The 20,085-nt window shown below is 38.9% G+C and overlaps 1 protein-coding gene across 1 annotated transcript in view; it reads right to left on the bottom strand.

The window, feature by feature from the left end:
- The window catches only part of Sema3d (sema domain, immunoglobulin domain (Ig), short basic domain, secreted, (semaphorin) 3D), a 173,530-nt gene extending 162,505 nt beyond the window's left edge, over positions 1–11,025 (bottom strand). Inside the window, exon 1 of the mRNA XM_013026073.1 lies at positions 10,943–11,025. The gene's annotated coding sequence lies outside the window, so the exon portion shown is untranslated. The remainder of the gene's footprint in view (positions 1–10,942) is intronic.
- Positions 11,026–20,085: the final 9,060 nt, after the last annotated feature.

Raw genomic sequence — 20,085 nt, 5'->3', positions numbered from 1 at the left:
TCAACTTACAAACTTATCATAGAATAACTAGTAGAACTATAGTTATGGTCCCCAAGAGTGCTTATCTTCCACCAAAGTCAACACTTTGTCTGAAATCCTAAACATGGCCGGACCATGGACCTGAGCTCTTGCTATTTGAAGATCAGTTAATGGACTCAAGGGTTCACCTAAAAGAGCCACAAACTAAAGGAGAGAGCATTAAAGGCTTATATGTATTTCTAATTTAAGTAAGAACTGAATGTTATTGGATCAGTAATGAAATCGTATAGATAGAACAGGATCAGAAACCTGAGCAAAGAGTACTCAGAGAGAGGGAGAGAGAGAAAGAGAGAGAGAGAGAGAGCACACAGGATGGAACTAGAGAAGAAATAGAGATGACCCTATAAAGGAATCCCAATTCTAGAGGCTCCAATTCTGGAGCCGTCTTTACTACCTGTCTTATTCTTAGACTATAGATAATAGAAACATTACCGCATCAATCTTCTCACAGTGGCCCAGAACTACCCAGAAAACAGAAAACTCACAGACTAGTCTGGCAGGTCCCTCAGTAACAATAAAGAGCTCCCTCTACAAAATCTTTAAAAATACTATAATTTATTTTACTCACTAGAATTCCCGTGGAGGAACAAGCGAGCATGTTCCCAAACAGACGTAACTAAAGAAGTAAATTTAAAAATCAGTGTATATAGAAATGAATAAATTTACTTTTAAATGCAAGAATTATATGCAACAAAGACTCAAACTAAATTTACCACTTTGGTCTTTAAAATTGTGTCCTTTTAATTTGATTGAAGAAAATTTTGTCTTTAACAATTTTGGGGGATGGGAGTAGTGGCTTATGACATGCAATCCAAGCTACTTTGGAGTTAAAGATGGGAGTTGGATAGGAGGATAGGAGTTTGAGGTCAGCCTAGACAAATATTACTGAGTCTCTATCTCTAAAATAAGATGGGTGTGGTAGTGCATGCCTGTGGTCATGTGTATTCACTCAAAGGGTGAAGTTAGGAAGATCTCAGTCTGAGGCCAGCCTGGGTACATTAGTGAGACTTTATATGAATAATTCTCTCTCATTTATCTTATTTCTAAGATATTTTACTTTATGAGATAGGATTCTTACTAAAAGGTATATTGATAAACAGTTATAAGCAAAAGTGATCATTGAAAGCCTAGACTAGCTTGAAGCTGAGTGCATAGTGCCTCACATTTATAATCTTAGCTATTCCATAGGCAAGGATTAGGATGCTTTCAGTTCACAAGATAAACAGTTCTTAAGACTCCATCTCTACCAAGAAAAGATGGGCCAGGTGACATTCTAGCTCTGTGGAACGTGTAAATAAGAGGCTGAAAGTCCAGGTCTACCAAGACATAAAGTGAGACCCTACTGGAAATAGAATGAAATCATAAAAAGGACTGGACCTAAGTGCTAGGTCCTGAATTTAAACTCTAGGGGAAAAGAAAAAGACCAGACTTGTTTGAAACACTATTGAGAAAAATATTTAAAAAGTGTTTTCCCATAAAATGTAGAATTTTATTCAGTTTCATTTCCAGTTCTCAGAAGCTAATGACCTTTAAGTTCAAATTCTGGAAAATATTATTAATATACTTGCTGCTTTTGTTGCGTCGTATTCAAGAGAACTGCCAAGGGGATGAAGTACCATGGGACAGACATTTGCTAGTTGTCCTTGCAGATGAAGAAGTTTCACATTTGTGGGTTTTCTCTAGCCTTGTATATTCCTTCCTCAACAAGCTCCTTTAGGCAATTAGATTCCCTTGGGGCCCCACTAAGATTTCTTGCTGGATTCCTGATCCCAAAGAATAGGAAGTATGGATCTAGTGCTCTCTGCCAGTCCACACAGCTCAAGTATGACAAGATCAGCACTGGTGCATGGTCTAGAATAGTTGTACTCTCTGGACATAAGACTGTGTTATGTAGAGTGTTTCTGGGCTGATGTCCAGATCTTCCCATGAATGGGCAGTGAATTAGATCATTTTGTTTCCCTTCCCTGTCTTATAAAAGAGACAAAAATAGACTATTTGGAAATGGCAGAACAACAAGAACATTGAAAGAAAGGTCTTAAAAGTAATACCTGGTTAGTAATTGTCTAGGGACAAGGTGGTGATCACCGAGTGGAGTGAGCTATGTATTACATTAGGCAGAGAGAGAAAGAGAGATGGCGAGACAGAGAGACAGAAGAGAGAAAGAGAGAGGGAGAAAGGGAGGAAGTCGAACAAACCTGTATGTTTAATTGAGATGGAGCACTGAAACAAAGAATGATGCAGTACTTCATATCCAGTAGTGGAGAAAGCAGCTGTACAATGCTGAGAACTAAGGCTGAGAATCCAGTTCAGCAGTCTAAGGATTTCATCACTGGTGTTCAGTGTCTACAACTGACTTCTTCTACAATGAATACAGAGATGTCTCCCTCACATAATACTTCATACACCATGCTCTGTAGCAACATGCTCCACAATCATATCTCTTAAAACAAGACCCTTTTGAGGGGGAAAAGGAGACATGGTAATAATCCATCTTAAAATGCTATTCCATTATCTCACTATATACTTGAACTAGGCCACCAAATGACTGTTCTTTGAATGAACTGAGCAGATAAAAACAAGACAATGGAACAATGGGCAGATGGATTGAGAACCTGACAAACATGGGCAGTACATAGCAAAGTAAGGCAAAGCAAAAGCAAAGCACAGCTACTGTAATAAGCCATATGGTTTGGCCATTCACTCCTCACAGTAACTCTGTGAGACTGATGCTTCCATGACATATCTGTCTCTTGAAATGTAGACAGGTGAGTAATCTTTCAGAGTCACAGTTAAGAGATGGCAGAGCCAGGATGTGAACCCAGGGCATGGCCCATAGACTTAATCACTATACCACATTCTTTCTCACACTGTAAAGCCCCACTTCAAAAATTACGGTAATCAAAGGTTCAAAAAAGTTCAGTTATCTAGATGAGTAACTGTCTCTGTAAGTAAAGTGTTAAGCAATCAGGACTTATCTAAGGGGATCAGCTAGAGCTTATGGTGATGTGGTGAAGTAACTGGGACCGAAGAGATACCAGAGTGGGGAGAATACTCAAGGAACCGTTTTCACAAAGACAAAAGACAAAGATAAGAGAGAAGATGACATAATTAAAGATTAGGCTACCAAAAGAAAATAACAGCCTTATGAATAGGAACTTTGATTTGTTGGATTTGATCCAATAGGGACATTGCATTGACCCATGGTAATAATAAATTCTTCTGCTCTTACCTACTCAGCATCGCAGCCACTTCTATGTTTTACCAGTGATAATTATAAACGCATAGCACACGAACAACATTGATTCAATATGTACATCTTTGATAATGAAAATATAAACAGGGCATTCAACATAGGAAACCTTTGAAAATAACAGAAATGTATAGAAACTATGTGGTGAAATAAGTGATGATACAAATTAAATTTTGTGAATTCCATATTGAAATAGTTATGACAGGAGAAAAGAGTGGATCCTGAATAGATTAATTTAGGTGTACGTGTCAGAGGTCTATCATGTACAACCTTTCGTAGTGTGCTAATGGATTTTGGAGGATATTGAGATGACACCCATTTGTTCCTTGCTTGCAAAACTTAGTCCTTAGCTGGGCACCAGTGGTTCATACCTGTAATGCTAGCTACTCAAGAAGCTAAGATCTGAGGATTGCAGTTCAAAGCCAGCCCAGGTAGGAAAGTCTGTTAGACTCTTATCTCCAATAAACCACTCCGAAAACCGGAAGTAGTGCTCTGTCTCAAAGTGTTAGAGTACTAGCCTTGAGGCGAAGAGCTGTGGGACAGCACCCAGGCCCAGAGCTCAAGCCCCAGCACTGACAAAAATAAAGTAATACTACTACTACTACTAATAATAATAATAATCTTTGTCCTATTGTAATGAAAGAAGTAGGTATAATAGTAATTGGAATACTGGAAAAATTCTTAAGCATAAGGTGAGTAAGGTTTAGATTTAAGAAATTGTTTTCCAAGAAAGATTTACTGGGTATACATTGGAGTGGTTAAAGATGCGAGGTAGGAGGGCTTTGGCTGAGGCTGAGAGAGATGCTGGCAGTAAAAGACATGAAACTAGTCCAAGTGAAAGGAGTAATCATCACAGCTAAAGCCTCATGTGGGAAGAGTAGAGCAGTTGTAGGCCCACATGCTTGGCTTATGTGGCTGACATTGCTTTGTTTTGTTTATTGACCTAGGAAATTTACAAGACATTTTGTTTTTGCTCTTCCAAATATAATCTTCTTAAAGCACATAGACACACACACACATACACACACACACATACACATATACACACACTTCTAAACTGCTTGTTTATAATAATAATGAAAGGAGCACTCTAAAGTTTTCATTCCTGATTATTGAAAATAACAAGGCTACAGTTATACAAAAAGATGATTTCTGGCTGTCCTGGATTTGATAGGTATCTCACTATTAAATGCTAGGAGAAAGAAGTCGTTGATGTAATTGTTATTTTTAATAATCTTGTAGTGAAAGTGCACAGGATATGAAATGAATGTTCATTGTACTCTAATAACTCTTGAAATGTGAATCAAATTTCCATTTCCTGTAATATGAAAAGGCATAAGTGATAAATACACAACAAAAGAAGGCTTTTCCACAGTCAGCATCTAGACATTAGGGGTAAGGTGGGATAGGCAATTCTGAAATATGTTAGCTCAAGCCTTCTGAAGGTTTATTGAGTGCACATGTGTAAGCACAGCATTTCTTCTCTATGCAAGTTATTCCTGCCAAAAACTTGCCCTTTTTAAAACCTGAACAATGAATGCTTTTTGCCAAACCTCATCACTGTGAAGTCTAAGACAACAATCCTCACAGCTCTGCAAAATGTGAATCTCGCCAAAGTAATGGACTGTTATTTGCTCATCCATATATCTAGTATAAAAGCTTTTGGACAGTAAATTTACAGGTGGTAAAAAAAATCTTAACTTAAAAAAGTCTACATAAGAGTTTCCTGATACTATAAACTTCCTTTTTTAAAATTACAGGTCATGTACATGCCTTATTCATGCAAACAATCTGCATACAAAATAATGTGGTTATGTTTATTAGTGATCAACCTTTCCGGAAAAAGTATATAAAACATTATTGCATTAAGAAACGGTAATGTAGAAATGTGAAACAGTGATACAGACGTAAATATGGCCAAAAGAGAGAACTCTCAATTGGAAAATACCTCAAGGATCTGATTAACGAGCACACAATTTCATTAACATTTTACTAGTTTATATAGAAATACTAAGCTCAAAACTGATGAGATTTGAGATTATTATTTTCATTTATGAGAATACTTTAAATAGTAATTTGACTATACTAAAATATATTGACAGTTGATTAAACAAAAAAAGAAAGACAAGTTGGTAGGTACCAAATCAAAACAGTCCCTATTTCTTCTGCAAATTCAATGAGCACTTAAAAGGTTCCCCTTATAACATGCAATGATACTTTTTAAGGAATTTTAAAATTTCTTCTCTGCAGCTATAATCCTAGCTGTTCAGGAAGCCAAGAGCTGAGAATCTCAGTTCAAAGCTAGCCCAGGTAGGAAAGACCTGTATAACCCTTATCTCCAATTTACTAAGAAAGAAGCCATAAGTGGAGCTGTGGCTCAAGGGGAAGAGCATAAGTTCTTGAGCAAAAAAAGCTCAGGAACAGCATCCCTGAGCTCAAACCCCAACTCCCCAACTGACACACCCCAATACAAAATATTCTCCAATGCAATAAAAACCTCAAATGTAATATTCTAAGGAGAATCCAGAATATATATCAGTTATTTTCATACAGTTACATTATTTCAGAAAATTCAGTTGACTATCACCAAAAATGGAAGCCTTTAAATCTCAAGGTCTGGGGCTAGCTCATGTTAATGAGACATGTTTTATACTATGACTCATGCAAACTAAAGACAGAAGAAGAAAAAGCTTAGAATGTTTAAATTTCAACAACTGTCACAAAATACTCGTTAAATAGAAACTTCAGTTACCACAAAGTCCAGAGTCAGGTTATTATATAATAACTATAAATACAAGGTAGTAATGAAGAGGGAGACATCGCATATACAAAGGCTTAGATAGAAGGCTAGAATTTGTCTCCTCTATGACTCTAGGTTTATGGAATGCTAAACGAATTCTAGATATTACTGGTTTATTTATTTAAACAATATTGATTTGAATTATTGTCTACAAAACAACAGATTCAAGATCATTGGGTTTACATATTATTTTTCTGAGATTTTAGAACTGAATGTTCTCTTTTATAGTTTATTTTGATAAGCAAGAATAGTTATAGATCCAGTTTGAAAACTTTTTTCTGTTCTTGCTATCAACACCTACAACTATAGACAGCACTCAAGTAAAGTCATACATTTCAATCCTCCATGTCATAGTCCTAGCGAGTTAAAAAGAAATAGAAATGTGCAATAAATGGTAAGAAGTGATTATAATCAACAACAAGAATGTAAAAAAATCATATTTGCGAATTTAGATGATTACCTTGAAAGTACAGATGAAGATATAAACACCAGGAGGGACTGTGGTTGAGGTTTCCTGAAGAAATGACCTTGGCAATACCAGGTTTGGATCTGGAGAGTTGTGTAATAAACCAGATTTATTACCTATGGTCACTTCTTTGCATGTGCTGGTACTTGAGCCTGAACTCAGTACCTTACATTCTCACCTAGCATTTTTGATCAAGGCTGGAGCTCTACCAACTGAACCACATCTCTACTTCTAGTATTTAACTGTATAGTTAGAGATAAAAGTATCTCAAATTTGTCTGCCTAGGCAGGCTTCAAATCAGAATCCTAAAATCTCAACCTCCTAAACAGCCAGGATTACAGATGTGAGCCAATAGTGCCCAACCTACAGTCTGTTATTAATGTTATTAGTACAATCTATTGCACAACTGTAACTGTATATTTTACCTCTCTAAAACTATGACATGGATGACTGAAACTTACTATTTTACTTGACTGCTCTATATTTCTGCATGTGTTTATAGGAAGAACTGTAAGAACCATTCAAAATGGATCTAGAACTACTCATGTTTATTAAAATTAAGTCTCAACAAAGATACTTCCCAAAGAACGTGTGGTGTCAAAGCATTAAACTTTCCAGACAGAAAAACAAAGTTCAAAGTTCAAATTTATTTTTCCCAAAATAATGAAGCTGGACTACTCCATCTCAAAGTATACCACCAGTCATTAAAGTGGTACCAGTTAGACTATTTTTCTCTTAGATCAAGAAGTTGATATTCCATATACATAATAAAAATTGTACAGACTAAGACAAATAACTCTATTCAAACAGGAAACAAAACACCAGACCACAGGAATGCTTTTTGTCATTCTTTTCTAGAAGACATCTTTGAGACAGATGCCAGCCTGTGAAAACCTTTTTGATAATTAATGAATATCCATTAATGGAGGCACAATACAGGGAATAAAAACTGGGTATCATAAAATGCCATGCATTATTTTGACCCCAACTGCAAATAAAGTAATTTGTAGCTCTAGAAAAGAAGAGGTGAGAGTAGCTCAGCTCAGTAACTTTAATTCAGACAGAATTTAATCTGTCACCATGCTAGAAAGAGTATTTGTGTTCCTTCTTTCTTGTACTTGTTTATATCCTTGCTTTTCTCACCAAAAAATGACTCCATTCTCCCCTTATGAGTTCTATCCACACAAACATAAGTTTTTCCTTGATCATCTTTTTCCTGCAAAATACGAAGCAAGTTCATAAGACTCACCTGTGAAGGCAACTTTCTGGAAAGTGAGGCCTGAACTCTGGGCCTGGGTACTGTCCCTGAGCTCTTCAGCTCAAGGTTAGCGCTCTACCACTTAAGCCACAGCACCACCTTCGGCCTTTTTTTTTTCTGCTTATGTGGTGCTGAGGAATTGAACCCAGGGCCTCATGCATGCTACCCAAGCACTCTACCACTGAGCCACCTTCCCAGCCCCATCTTTTCTTTTAACCTTTGTACTCATGTAGATTTCAGTTTCCTGATAGTTTCAAAACATTTTGTATTGCCAGACATGTTTGTCCCTTAGCCTTCTCCTTCACAGCCAGTCCCCAAGAAGAATAACCAAACTCAGATACTCAAAGTTGTATACCTTTTCTTAATAGCCAAGAGACTATTACAATAGTAAACAAATGGTGACAGAATATGAAATTGATATTTTGATATACAGGTCATATGAACAGTAATTAGACTCAACACAATCACTGATTGCTGTTAGAAAAATTATATTTCTTTTCTTCTTGTTGTTGTTTTTACAAACATTTTTAAGCTAGCAATAATTCCTGCAAATTCCAATCCTATCTCTATAAAAGTATGTTAATACATACATATTCTGGTTCTACTGATGTTGTTCTGTACTGATCTTAAAGTTCTTGGGTGTCCTTCACATATAAACGAGTCCATACACAGAAACAGCATGAGGACTGACCTCAGAAAGGGCTTCTCTTTAAGGGAGGATAGAAAGTTTCCTGAACCCCTATCCACTAATTAGTTACTATCTCAGCTATGACTCCTAAAAGCTTGTATTTGGTCACAAAAATTACCATATTTTCCAATGTATTATTTTCATCTCTAAAATGAAAATAACAAGTGATGTGAAGGGTAAACAAAGGAGGAGGCTGCAATGCTTGGTAAGAAATGTACGCATTATCCTGCCCATGTAATTGTAACCCCTCTGTACAGTATGTTCACAAATAAAATAAAATTAAATTAAAAAAATAAATAAATAAAATGAAAATAACTAGTCCATTTCCCTATCAAGACATATTGATAGGGAAACGGATTCTAATGATATTAATTATAATGATATTAACATTAATGGCTATAATATGTTTTGATAATTCTGATTTTAATGAACGCTTTAATAATTATGTTAAAAGAATAAAAGCCAAAATGAACACTAAATTCTCACTGCTTCTCTGCTTTATTTATCAAGAAGGGATTACCATTTACACAATATTGTTAGAATATTAATTGTGATGTACAGAGAAACAATGGGAATTTGATAGCCATCTTGCCCTTCTCCAGAATTTTCCATTTCATAAGTGGGTAAATTCCATTTGAAATGTTGTCAGTCCAAATCAGTATCATTTGTCTCTCAACTACCTCGTGGTCCTATTCTTATCTGCCATCATCTTCCTGTATTTCCTGCCTTTCCATTTCCAGCAGCCAAGCTCCCTTCCCATCTCCTTGACCTGGGCTGTCACTTTGCAGCTTGCTGGTGATAGCTATACCCCCCCAACTCTAGCTTCTGGGACTTCAAGACTGCAGGGGGTTAAAACAATTGCTGGGTGTGACTGGCTAATCGCTCCCAACCCAGATTCTTCCTGCCCATCCTTCCTGTGGCCTGGCCTCACAGTTGAGAGAGAGAAGGGAAGGCATTATTACAGTGATGACATAGACCTCTCTTTCTTCCCTACCCTTCATTTATTTTATTTTATTTTTTAAATTTCTGGTGCTAGAACTAAGAAACTGGAAGCTCACTGCCCAGGACCCTGCGGTTGCCATGGTTACATGACATCAGCAGTTCCTCCCAGGTTATATACAACCCCCCCCCCCACACACACACCCTTCACTTGAGCACCCACGCAGGAAGAACCTTTCTCCAGCAAAACCTGATCCACCTTCTCCACCCCAGCCGGTGCTTTTTTGGCTAAGACAAATCGTGAAGGCAGAGGGCTTGCGAGAAGGAGGGGGGAGGATGAGTCCATCTGGGGACTTTGCATCTTCTTGGCGGTTCAGTTAAGTGGAGAAAAGTTCGCGCTCGGGACTCTATGGTGTCAGTGAGGCGGACCCCGGGGGTAAGCAGCTCCAGCTGCTGGCGCGCGCGTCCCGTCCAATCCTCACATTCCAGACGACCCAGCCAGAGCGCGACGTCTCCTCCTCCTGTCAAGTCAGACTTCTGGCGCGCTGCAGCGCCGGCAAAGCCACTCAGCCCAAGAGGCTGAGCACGAGTCAACAGAGAAGGAGAGGCTCGGGGCGGAACCCAGGCGGTGCCGGGGCCAGGGAAATCACCTAACGCACGACCCCTCCGGGGGGCTGCGTGTGTGTGGATGGAAGCCCGAGCTCACCCTAGGACTGCGGTCCTCCAGAATCAATCCAAGCAGGATTCGGGCCCCGGGAGGAGAGCATTCCCTAGCTTTTTGCTCTGTTTCACAGCCAGACAACTTTACGCCTGTTTGTTTTTTGGTTTGGTTTGGTTTGGGTTGGGTTTTTTTTTTTTTACAACTTTCCCCTTTAGATCAAGAAGGAACCATCAGATCCAGGGTCATATTGACTCTGCAATAAAATACCACAACAAAACACAACCACCTCGCATTCCTCTTCCCTCCTCTCACCCCTCCTCGCCCCGAGCTAGGGTATAGTTGTCCCTTGGCTGAGTCGTCCGGGTGTCGGCCGGGTGAACCTGCGCGTCCGAAGGCAGCTAGGCGCGTTCCTAAACGCCTCTTCTGCCTGCGCCTGGGCGGGCGCGGGGGGGGGGGGGGGAAACAGGGCGTCTAGGGAGAGAGCAAAAGTTCCCGGGCGCGCCCCGGGAGGAAAAGTTTGTGCAGCGTTGGCAGGCGCCGGCTCTGGATGTTACTTTCCAGCCGCCGCCAGGCTGCGGCACGCGGGCCACTGCACCCCGGGGGCAGCGCCGTGGCGGGAGCCACGAGTGTCCGGCGGCGCTCGGTTCCCCAACGCACCGCTCTCCCAGCGCGTCCTGCGGTGCGCCCCATCCCCGTCCGCGCTCGCACGCCTTCTTAAGCTCGGGACGGGTTCTTGTCTCCCGGAGACTTCACTTGGAAAACCACCGCCAATGCGGTCATCCCCAGTGTCTCCAAAACACCCTCCAACCGGAATTAGCAGGTGACCCGAGACCAGACTCACCTGGTGTGTGCTCTGCGCTCCGTCTTCTCTCTTTCCGGGATGCGGTGTGAGCGAGAGGAACGGGGCTGCCGGGGACGCGGGTGGGCGATCCCTGACCCGGGGGCACCCGACGCGAGTTTGCTGTGAGCCGCAGAGCCCTGGCGGAGCCGGGGAGCCGCCGGGCGGCCCTCCCTGGCAGAGCGCGGAGGCCGCGGCCGCAGAGGCCGGGAGGGAAGGCAGGGGGCGCTCCGGACCCCTGAGCGCCGGGGCTGGGGCGCGCGGGCGGGGAGCGAGCGAGGCACCAGCTGGAGCCTTGGCGGGACGAGGGTGGGTGCGGAAAGGCAGCGCCGCGAGCAGGAAGGCGGCTTTTTAAGTTTGTGGTGTAACCGCAGCAGCTGTTCGGGGAGAGACTCAGTCCTTCTAAAAAGGGGGATGCTCAAAGCGCCGGGGATTACCTCTCCCTGCTCAGTCTCCTCCCCCAGCTCCCGGGCCTCTTTTCCTCCACGCCTGCAAGTCTACCCTTGTCTGCGTGTCGGCTGTCAGTGGATTTAAAGGTAGTTCCGGAGGCGCTGAAGGATGTTTCTGGGAACACGGGACCTGTGAAGCCGCAGACTGGACCCGAGTGATTTAGGAACCGGTATAGGATCTTTTTTATAGTCAATTCCCTTAGGGACCTAGGACTGGAGAATGGAGTGTGCCACAAATAAACATCGCCCTACAAATTCTAACTCCCCCAATGTGTACCTGTGTCCCTTTATATAAGAGCTATTGATTATTCCGGGTTGAATCACATCAGGACTTCTTAGTGGGGAGGTATTCCTAAGGCATTAAGAAGAGAAGAAGAGAAAGTCCGAGAGGGAGAGAGAGAGACAGACAGAGACAGACAGACAGACAAACAGACAGACAGACACAGACACAGACAGAACGAGAGAAATCTTCAAACCAGGCCTAGAGTTGAACTTCATACTCTTGTGTGCTGAAGTTTCCTTTGCACATTCTTGTACACCTTGCTGACACAATAAAAAAAAAAACACTGAGAAGTATGTGAAGACAAAAAGAGGGTATGCCTTTTGTGGAATCTGGAACTTGCCCCGTTTGGAGGGACAATCCTTTCTAAGTAAAATAACACACAACCAGCTTTTGTTTTATTTTTTTAATTGATTTTAGAAAAGCCCATCATGGGTGTTACAGAAAAGAGCCTGCATAATTGAGTACTGAGGGCAGCTCTGTACTCACACACCTTGCCATAAGTCACAAGTAAAGCTCACTTGAGACAGATGCACAGAAGGAAAGAGCCATGGGGGCCTGCAAATGTCAGCTTGATTTAAAAGCGCGATGTGTAAAGGTCACACAGCAACCTAAGCAAATGACAGGGAGTCCATTGATTTGGGGGCGGTGAGCCTACAGGACATGGAATGAGCAGAGGAGACCCTAATTCCACCTCTCAATTGCAGCAGAAATCTGAGGGGCATGGAAGCAAAGCAGTCGTTTTAACCTATGGAGAGAGGGTGGTGTAATCTAGGCAAAATAAGTCTCCAAATTCTGACCAAAATTCTTTCCTGTGTTCCATGTTGATCTGCCTCTATGACCTTGGTTTTTGACTGTCAGCTAACCCTGTAATTTTCCTCTTTGCCTACAGGAAACCCGAAATCCCCACAGACTGTTTCAATGTATAGCAACTTCTTCGTTTGTCTTATTCAATGTTACACCATTCCTTTTGTGATTAATCATATACGTGATGTGTTTCTTGCATTTCTTCATACTTCCATGTTCTTTTCCTTGTTCCATCAACTTGCCATCTAAATTACAATTATCCCATCCTCATCTCAGGCCAGATTCACACTCCATACATGGTGGGTTCATGGCTTTTTTAGACGGTTAGAGATTCTTCTCTTTATTTTTTGATAAAGGAAAAGTTTGTCATGTTTAAATAAAGTAGCTGTGAACTCTAGATTTCTTCTAATTCTCCCACCTCAATTACAACTTAATACACTCAGACCCAAAGGACACTTGCTCAGCTGCCATTTCAACTCCTTCCGCAAAGCCCTTCCCACATGAATCATTCCCTCCTGTTTTCCAAAGGTATGTTGATCTTTAAGGTGCTAGATATTTAACAAATACTTGTGAGTTTAATGAAATCATTGATATGATGATGGTGATGCAAGTCACATTTGCCTTTGGTGAATTTCTATTACTGTATCTTATCCAGATGACTTTAACAAAACTTTCTAAGAGATTAAACTTAATGACATCAAAATCAATCTTTTTGTCTGCCCTATAGGAAAAATTCCATATCTGAATCCTAACTGAAAAACTCCAGAAAGCAAGAAGTGTTTTATATTATAGTTTTGCAAAACTTTAAGGTATACTGTGCAGTTTAGCTAGTCTCCAATGGAGACTATTAGAATTCAATTATTTACTCTAAAAGAGTAAAGAGAAAACTACCTAATTACAGCTAAAATGTTTGTCTCAGTGTGAGAATTGTAAAAAAAAAAAAAGGAAAAGAAAACCCATGCTTTTCAGGCTTGGGGACAACTGTTAAGTAAATAATAATCCAGACTGTTCTGTGATATAGCACCTCTCACCTACCTCCATTTATATTCAAAGAGTCTGAGAAAATCATTCTAAGAGATAATAGTAGATAAGAATTAGATACTGAGAAATGTTACTATTTCTCAGTGGATTACACTTTAATACTAAATAAAGCCAAAAAATAAAGTTGTAATGGTAAAAATGTCAGTAATCCTAAATTTGTATTGGGAGGCATGGGAAGACAGGCAGTGACACATAAAGGTAGAATAAGTGTATTCTAGGCTTCTCCAACTCCATATATAGCTCTCTCTACCCAGAAGACAGGAGAAAGATAATTGCTAGGTCCAGAATTTAAACCTAGCAGGATCTCAGAATTTGGCTTTGTGTGGTCCTTTCCAACAAAATTCTAGTTCTCTCTGAATAATGGTATATTGACAAACTAAATGAAAATTTGGTAAATCTGAAGAAAAACAAGGGTCAATAGAGATTGAAAAGTTATATAGAGAGGCAAGTAAAGAAAATGGAATTAAAGTTAAGCCATCTAGTGCTCACTTATAAAGCTAGTCCTAACTCTGTCACATGTTAAACTTCTCTCAAAATAAATAGTACTTATGAGTGATTGCTCACGTATTAACATATCAGTACTGACAGATAAGACAGAAACTGGGACGTTTGTTGATTAGGTCTAATTGGAACAAGTGACAGCATGAGTTGAAAGCAGCTCACCTGCCTCCTAATCTTCTATTGGGTGTTTCCCCCTTAGATATTCCAAGTAATGTTCTCATCTGCTTTATTTGGTCATGGGGATGCACTCATCACTGGCTCATGTGATATTTACATTGCAAGACCATTAGATGTACTTAGTGGTAGTAGAAAGGCATATATCTGACTTTTATCTTTTACCTCGGTGTTAATTACACACATCCACAACTTTCAAAAGTAAATACATTCCTCCTTCTCATCATCTTATAAATGCAGAAGATAATTTATGATTCCTTAATTGGCATGTAAAGCCATCTGAACTCTTCTTCAAGGTTTAACTTTTTATATAACATCATAAATAATCTCAAATGTTCAGAGTTAGGAGAGTGAGTTTCTAAAGAGGACCCTGGACCCCGAAGCCTGAACAGCCCCAGTTCCTGCCTCCTGCCTTACGCCCTTGCTCTCTCTGGAGTACCTCACCCTTACATATTCTTACAAGAATCAACTATTTTTCAAACCTTTCCAAACCAGAATCTTAGGGTTATATTTACTTAGCTGTGTCAGGGTGTGGTGAATAATTAAATTCAGCAGGAATGTGCTTCAAAATAAAAATAAAAACATAGACCAGCCCCTTTGGACCAAATCCTGGGACCTCATTGGAAAAAAAAATTCCTTGACTTTGAACATTCACTAGAAGCTAGGAAGGTTTTATTCATGCCTGACATAGGAGGGCATGTAGCTATTTCAATAGGAGAGTTCAAATGATCCTTTACTTTTATTTGTGACAATGTACTTGTATCAATGAAGAAAGGATTTTAAGAAAGATAAACTCTCCTAGGCATCATATATAAAAAGTATCATGTTCAACTTTGCATTTCTTAAACATCATTCCACCTTTAGAGCATATTTTAGATAAAGCGTATTCTGAGGAAATAGGGTAGAGAGAAGAAGATTCACATGATATGTGGTTGAGGCAAGACTTATTTATGTAAAGGTGCTGAAATAAAGAAAAATATGCCCTCTTGTGGCTTATTTGTTCTGGTTCACAACTAATCAACAGTACTCTATTACTTCCTGAAACCCAAACATACCTATATTCCATGTGGAATTCAACTATTCCTTTGTGTAGTAACTGGCAGAAGCAGGGCCTTGCAGACAGCAGAAAGGCATTCCAAGACTTCTACTTTGTTCAAGGTCATAAGCAGCTGCTTAGCCACAAAGAAATCAGTATCTCTGAACACAGGGGATGGTTTTCCAAAATAACCCACAGATTCATACAGATATTATCAAAATGCCTTCCACAGTAAGCGCCTTTAGATAGGATTTCTTTCTTTATATAGTGAGGTTTGTTTTGGAGAGACTTAAACCACCAGTTTCTGCAAATAGAGAAAATTCAGGATTTTCTTCCCTACTAGTAAAGAGTAATAGTAGAAACAGTGTGCCCTACTAGTTCTTTGACTTGGAGATGATGTTTATTCATCCATCCAAAATAGTAAGAAACATAATAAAGCAATTCTGAGGATAGTGATTTCATTCTACATATATTTTCCCTCTTTATTTCTTCTAGTATACTCGGGGAAAAAAGATGTAGCAAATGTATTAAGTTCTATGATGCTCAGATAGAGATCCATTTTTAAGGTCAAGAGATAAATTCAAGAAGAAGTAGAAGACTCTTCACTCTCATTATAATAGAACATAGACAAAAACAGGCTAAAGAAGGCAATGCAAACACAAAGAAATATGCTGATTGTTAATTTAATTATAACTACATAAATCAGATTTGTAGTACATTAAATATTGCTAGTCAGAAACTGCAATTTTACTTTCTAACTATTCTTTGGCTTATATATTAATGAATTATTTTCTCTTAAACACCATAAGGGACACTGCTATTTCTATTGTTTATGCTTATTTTTGTATTGCTTACTTTTAGAATATTTTGTATGATAAAAATCAAACAAATTATTTTTTCTTCAAAAGTGAAAATATATATAGCTACAGTCATGCTTCTCTGGGTGATTTAAATTGTCTCTGACTTAACTCTGCACTGTATGGTAAGTTGACTTCAACCACAGATACTCTCACTTGAGTAACTTATCAAAGCTAAAATCATGCTGAAAGAATATTTGAAAAAAAAGCAGAGTCAGTGGAAACCAAGGTTTATTGTAGTTTCTATCAAGATTCCTTTGATGCCTATTTGTTGAATCTAACATTCCCATATTTCCCCTTGGCACTGTAAGGAAACAATACATATCTTAACTTCAGGATGATTTGTCCCTAACATAGACAAGAAAAGAAGTCTACTGCCCAAGTTGAAAATTCTCTTTTTTTAAGATTAAGGACATTTCATTTGTGGTAAAATGAGGGTAGACAGAATCATGGGCCCTGAGAAGCAGAAGGGTAGGTAGACAATTTGGCCTGGACTTGTAGAAGTCCTCAGTGTTTCTCTGTCCTTGGCAGTGTAAAATGAAAGCCGTTGTTTGATGTGTGGGCATGTAATGAGGAAGAAGCAAAATCATGTGATGCATACCCTTTAGATCATGTGTGGTAATCAGCTAGTCAATACCACTGGGAGTTTTCAGCTTTATTTATTTTAGAAAACCGTATTTGTTCTTATAATACTTGTATGTTTAGCTGCCTGTTCATATGCTGGTTCAAGGAAGTGTTTGAGTCAATGACAATGGACCATTTACCATTTGTTCTGAAGAGAAAAGAGATATTTCAGGAGAGGATAAACATGGAGGTTAATTACTATTTGACAAGAAGATTAAAAAATGAAAAACACACAATGGAGTCAGTGCAGAAGTGAATATATAGTTAAGTACAAGGTCAGAATACAGTTGAAATGGATTTTGAGTAAAATCCTGCATGGTGAACAGAAAATATGCACCTGGAAGTGTGGGAATAAGAGACAGAGGGTACAAGGTTAGGTATTTTTGTAGAAAAGCATGTGAATTATTTGAATTCCTCGTGTGGGAAGTTGGGCAGTGGGTTATGAGAAATACCTTCCATCTTCCTGCAGTAAGAATCTATTAAAAAAAAAGTATAGAAAATAAGACTGTGAAAGCACTTACCAAAAAAAAAAAAAAAGATAACACAAGAAAGTAGGACTTGACAGAATGAACAGGAGAAACATACTAAGAACTTTGAACATAGTAGTGATGTCAATCATATTAAGAAGTCTCAGGGCAGTGTTTGGTGGCTCACATATCTAATCTCAGCTACTCCAGAGGTGGACATTGGGAGGATCTCCATTCCAGGCTATCTTGTGTAAAAGTTAGTCAGACTCTCATCTTACAAAACAAGCTGGACATGGTGTTCCATGCCTGTAACAATGTGAGTCGCAAAGAATGAGAATGCATTTGAATTTTCCCCATAAAGGTTAGAATGTTGCAATGGGTCCACCCATATCACTATTTATTTAAACGAATGAAATGTACAAGACGTTATGTCGAAAAACAAACTTTGCAACTTTGGCGAGTCGGGAGTGGGGGGCCATGGGAAGAACGGGGTGTGTGTGGGGGGGAGATGGGAAGGGCTGGGAAGGGGAAACAAAGGAGGAGGCAACAATGCTTGATAAGAAATGTACTCATTATCTTGCCCATGTAAATGTAAACCCTCTGTACAGTATTTTCACAATTTAAAAAAAAGTTAGAATGTGTTTGTGAAAATACTGTAAAATTTCTGAAATTTATGTAATCACCTAATCACAAAAAATTTGCAATAAAAGAGAAAAAAAATTTTAAATGCTAATATTCATGATCTTGAAGTTCACAATGTGAAAACACAAGGATCCTATTTGTCTGGAAAGATGAAAACTGATATCAAAAATAAACTTTCAAAACATATTTAGGTAACAAAGGTAATTCATCAAATATTTTTCAATAACTCTCACTCTACTTTCTGGGAAAATATCGTATTTTAGAAGTGGCTTGCTTTTTTCGACATAACAACTTGCACATCTCATTGTTGCAATGAATGGTGGGGAAGAGGGAGGATCGGGTGGGGTGAGATGGGGGGAGTATGGGAAGGGATGGGAAGGGGAAACAAAGAGGAGGCAACAATGCTTGATAAGAAATGTACTCGTTATCTTGCCCATGTAATTGTAACTCCTCTGTAAGGTATTCTCACAATAAAAAAAAAAGAAGTGGCTTACTTCACCTGAAATGACTTTATGATCATGATCTAGCTGAATAAGTGAATTATTATAGCTGTATCAAGTGTGTGTGTGTGTGTGTTGTGTGGATATGTGTGTGGACATGCATGCACTCATGTAGTATAATTGCTGGATTTTAATACTATGCAATTTTTAATTTAAAATGTTATCTTAAAAAATAAAATGTTCAGGCTGGGAAGGTGGCTCATGGTAGAGCACTTGCCTTGCATGCCTGAGGCCCTGGGTTCGATTCCTCAGCACCACATAAGCAAAAAGAAAAAAAAGCCGAAAGTGGCCCTGTGGCTCAAGTGGTAGAGCACTAGCCTTGGGCTGAAGAGCTGAGGGACAGCGCCCAGGCCCAGAGTTCAGGCCCCATGACCGGACCCCCCCAAAATAAAATAAAATAAAATAAAATGTTCCCTATTCACAAAACAGAAAAATAATGTAAAGAACAGAGCACATGCCTAAGAAATGCAAATCTGAGGCCCTCAGTTCAAACCTCAGTACTGAAAACTGAAAACAAAACAAAACAAAATCTAGTCCCTCGCACCCAACAATATCATGTTTAGAAATAGAATAAAATAGAAGTTTTCTTTTCACCACTACAATATTTCTGATTAACAAAAAATCTGAACATAATCCACACAATGAGAGGAAGTTTCAAGTGTGAGAATAGTTGAATCTCATATGTCCTGTGCAGTCTAGATTTAGAAGAGGATATACATATTAAAAATACTTTTTTCATAATTAAAAATAAATAACTCTTTGAGCTCTTAAAAAATGAATGCATAGTTTAGTGTTGGTAGAGATTATTCTTGCCAGACTAGAATATTTCTCAGTTGACCTTTGAGAACTTAGTCGTGATCAAGGATAGTAAGTTTTCCAAATGGTTAAAAACTACAGATTGATTGAGCATTACCTCAAAATAGTTGAATGACTAGACTTTTGAAATGGCAGCTATTGCTCTAACATGGTTAAAAAACACACTGTCAGCCACTTAGAAATAGCTTACCAATGCTATTTATTGATTTGTATAGACTTAGAAAATAATTTTCCTGGAAGTGAATTTGATATGTTGATTAAGACCCCAGAGTAAAGCAATAAAATTCAGTACTGTATAATTCCTACTAACTACATAATCTCATTTCTATGATAACATGCTTAGTTCTTTCAGTGTCAGGTGTTAGAAACAGGACTCTCACAGGGAGGGGATTGGCATGCCCTTGTAGCATTGTTGGTCATTCTTCTCATCAAAGAAAAGCTTCTTGCTCATGGGTAAGATTTTGGGGAGTAAGAGACAACTGGATTCAGGGCCCTCCATGTGACTTGTTTTCTTACTCTTGAATCCCTTTTTGCCTAGTATCACTTTTAATACTTTATTACAGTTTTGTTTTGTAATCCCTAGACCTTAAAATAACACAAATCTGTTGAAACATTCTAAGATACATCAGTAGCCATAGTGAAAATAATCAAAAAATCTTTTGACTTTATATTAGCCATTTTCACACATATGAGATGGTTTCTCAACATATTTTTAATTGGCAATTTACTGCTGGTTAGAGATGTTGGGACTTTTTTTTCAAATCTATTTGACAATTCATCTGTCCTCTTTTTAGAATGTATTTAGATTATTGTAATTGCATTGTTAGTTTTTTTCTTACTGCACAGTTTGAGTTCCTTATGTATGGGATTTTTGTTCCTTTATCAGTGATGATTCAAAAAATGTTTTCTTCAATTCCATAGTTTTTCTCTTTCCTTTGCTAGAGCATGGTGA

The sequence above is a fragment of the Dipodomys ordii genome, unplaced genomic scaffold (assembly GCF_000151885.1).
Source record: "Dipodomys ordii isolate 6190 unplaced genomic scaffold, Dord_2.0 Scaffold90, whole genome shotgun sequence".
Classification (NCBI taxonomy): domain Eukaryota; kingdom Metazoa; phylum Chordata; class Mammalia; order Rodentia; family Heteromyidae; genus Dipodomys; species Dipodomys ordii.
This window is presented reverse-complemented; position numbering and strand designations above follow the sequence as displayed.